This window comes from Xyrauchen texanus, chromosome 31 (genome assembly GCF_025860055.1).
Source record: "Xyrauchen texanus isolate HMW12.3.18 chromosome 31, RBS_HiC_50CHRs, whole genome shotgun sequence".
Classification (NCBI taxonomy): domain Eukaryota; kingdom Metazoa; phylum Chordata; class Actinopteri; order Cypriniformes; family Catostomidae; genus Xyrauchen; species Xyrauchen texanus.
In genome coordinates, this window is record NC_068306.1 from 1428494 (window position 1) to 1432087 (window position 3594).

The window sequence follows — 3594 nt, forward strand, 5'->3', positions numbered from 1 at the left end:
TCGCTGGACGAGTTGAGATTACATTGTGTTCCACCGAACACTTTAACGGATCCGAAGGAAACCGCCAAGCAATCCGCACCTTCATCCGTTTGTCTGCAGAAGTGAAGAAAGAAGGATCCCCTTTCCTCTTCAGTCAAGTTAACGTCGCTGATTTCTCCACCAGCTGTCGAGAATCAGCAGCCGCCCGCTGACAGAGCAAGAAAACAGCCTCCCATCTTCACCCGAGCATCAAGGAACCGAGTCGGAGTCGATCGACGGATGAACACACGTTCTACATGCGCCCTCAAGCGATTCAAGTAAGAGGTTAACGTCTGGGCAGAGATAGGATATTTAGGTGTGTTATTCTGGTGGATGAAGTTTATTGTTTGTACAGTTTAAGGACCGCGAAGTCCGTTCATTTGTTGCTAATAATAGTCAAGCTATTGATGTAACAAACTGTTATAACAAAAGAGAGTTTTCTGTGTTGTAATCCAACTACGTTGGACTGTTGTGTTTTTACGCCATCGCGGATGAGACCAGCAAACTGTTTATCCATAACATCTGCCTTCTCTCCCACGATCGCGAAATGGCTTCGGCGCCGCCACTTTCTCTCTCTCTCTCTCTCTGTCGTACTAACCACACACACACACACACACACACAAGACGTACAAGCGAAAGACACGCTGCACACGGGCAGACGCATTAACCGGCTTCACTCCGCTCACATTCACGGCCATACTCTCTGGCCAGAAATCTCGCTTGACGTACACTCCATGAGTCACGTCCGCCATTTTGTGCGCGTCACTCCTCTCACACACACATATACACACACACACACACATACCGTCCTCTCATGTGTTATAGGCTTATTTTGGTTACTATATCTAATCATCTCACTGTTTAGTTTGTCGTTGAATGACGGAAGTTTATTGACTGCATTGTATTGATTATTAATTGATATTATATTTTCAATAAACTTTGTTATAATTAAAAGAGAAGTATTTTGTTTTGTTTTGCATACACATGTGTCAAATGCTGGCAGGGGATGCCAGTGCTCGAATTCACCCCTTCGTTGTTCCCTTTTTAATCTTGATGATCTACAGGCATCAATTTTCCTAAGAGAACAATCTAACATTGAGACTGTTATACGGTCTGGTTATTAGTCCCTGATTCCAGGGTGGTGCCCCGTCTACATTAATCCTAATTAATATTTTATTAATTTTAATAATTAATTATTATCTTTGATAATAATTCATATTCTGTTAAATTTGATGATTGTTGATTTAAAGGATTACAAAAACTAACATTGATTCAAATCTATGATAATTATTAATTATTGCTAATAACCAAACTCGCTCCTAAACTGTGAGCCCTACAATAGCAACCAACAGCATTGATTTGTGATCTGGGTCAACACTAATGAAAACAGTTTCATCGATGCATATGAACGTCAGCGCTCTCCACTGCACAAATAAACAGTAATCAGTTAAAGGGCCCAGATTCTCACGCTAATATATGTAGCGAATTTGGTATGATAAATGTACACTGCTTGGGTTAAAGTGTTGTGTACATTACCATCATCTGTAAGGGAAACAGTATGTGTGAGCTAGGAATTAAATTAAACGGTCCTACATTACATAGGGAACACATCCTCATAGGGAATGAGGTTTTGCCCCAAGTGAAGGAGTTCAAGTACCTCGGGGTCTTGTTCACGAGTGAGGGGACAGTGGAGCGGGAGGTTGGCCGGAGAGTCGGGGCAGCAGGGGCGGTATTGCACTCGCTCTATCGCACCGTTGTCACGAAAAGAGAGCTGAGCCGAAAGGCAAAGCTCTCGATCTACCGGTCAATTTTTGTTCCTACCCTCACCTATGGTCATGAAGGTTGGGTCATGACCGAAAGAACTAGGTCACGAGTACAAGCGGCCGAAATGGGCTTCCTCAGAAGGGTGGCGGGCTTCTCCCTTAGAGATAGGGTGAGGAGCTCAGTCATCCGTGAGGAGCTCGGAGTAGAGCCGCTGCTCCTTTGCATTGAAAGGAGTCAGTTGAGGTGGTTTGGGCATCTGGTAAGGATGCCCCCTGGGCGCCTCCCTAGGGAGGTGTTTCAGGCACGTCCAGCTGGGAGGAGGCCTCGGGAAGACCCAGGACTAGGTGGAGAGATTACATCTCCACACTGGCCTGGGAACGCCTCGGGGTCGCCCAGTCAGAGCTGGTTAATGTGGCTCGGGATAGGGAAGTTTGGGGCCCCCTGCTGGAGCAGCTGCCCCCGCGACCCGAATTCGGATAAGCGGTTGAAGATGGATGGATGGATGGATGGTCCTACATTACTATGTCAGGAAATTTATAATGGAATCAGTTGTGTTTGACAACCATAATAATTTAGATGAAAGTCAAATAACTCGATTATTTGTCTGAATAAAATTCTCCACCATTAAATTCGTGATACAATATCTCGTTTTATCAGCTCACAATTTCTACTGTAGGTAATTAGCTTTAATAAGAGAATTATGATTAATTCTGTATAAAATGTGTGGCAATGATAAAAGTCTGTCTTTTGTATTCAACAGAAGAGATAATCTCATGCAGGTTTGGAACAAGATTAGGGTAAATTATGATCATTTCATTTTGGGGTGAACTATTCTTTTAAACTTTATTTTAAACTTTTTTGTTTCCCAATGATGTCTGAATGTGTGCTGCTTTATTAGATAAAGATTCCAAATTATAGGAACATTTAGGAAATGTCAATGGAAATAGAAGTCTGGTCACTTCAGATTTTCTTGTATAATGCAACAAAATATTATTTTTAAGTTGATCAACAGCAGTAGTATTTTGGCTTTGTGAAACAATGCAGATTTAACAAGTTTTTCCTGGGAGCTTTACAACACACCAATGCAGAACTATGAATGCAAACCAATGCGTTGGCGACTATGCTGACCCCATGGCGTAGATTTGACACAGAAGTATTAACTGGCCTTTATTCTCAGTCACCATATTCAAAGTGAATGGTGACTGAGACGAACATGTAATGTGTTTTCATAAACATAAAAGTGAGTAAATATTGACAGACAGGGCTTTCAAGAAACAGGAAATATACCTGACTTTAAATAAATAATTACATATGTAGGACGTTTGAGTTGAAGGGATATGCATGCAGATTTCAGATATAAAATCATGATTAAATGAGCAATGTTTACTCACTGAAATGAGGTGATATAACAATATTGCAGCACAGTGGCTCCACTGTTATGATGTCATCAGTAATCCAGTTCTATATTATAAATTGGACGTACTGACTGTGCAATGTTGTTGTGATGACATCACAATCCGCTCAGTTTGCAGCCTTTCCACTTCAAATCTGGTTCCGGTGCCGGTGGCAGATTTTCTCAGAAGCGGAGGCAACTGAGGTTATTTTTATTGAGATCATCATCTTTGTTTTATTATTAAATAACTGCTGTAAGTCTATTTTGCTGTAAAAATAAAGGTATTGGAAATGTTAGTCCTGCCCCTTTAAGAGTTAGTTTCCTTCGGGATGTTCAACTCCTCTCTCAGTCGCTTTTCAACTATTTCGACGCATCAACACTCCAGTCCAGCAGGAGGCGGAAATTCACCAGAAGTTGCA

At 41.8% G+C, this 3594-nt stretch overlaps 2 protein-coding genes across 3 annotated transcripts in view; one reads left to right on the top strand and one right to left on the bottom strand.

Moving 5' to 3' along the window:
- The window catches only part of LOC127625016 (zinc finger protein 501-like), a 617707-nt gene that overhangs the window by 418724 nt on the left and 195389 nt on the right, over window positions 1-3594 (bottom strand). The window lies entirely within an intron of this gene.
- Window positions 1-3594, top strand: part of LOC127624953 (zinc finger protein 665-like) — a 158031-nt gene that overhangs the window by 76344 nt on the left and 78093 nt on the right. The window lies entirely within an intron of this gene.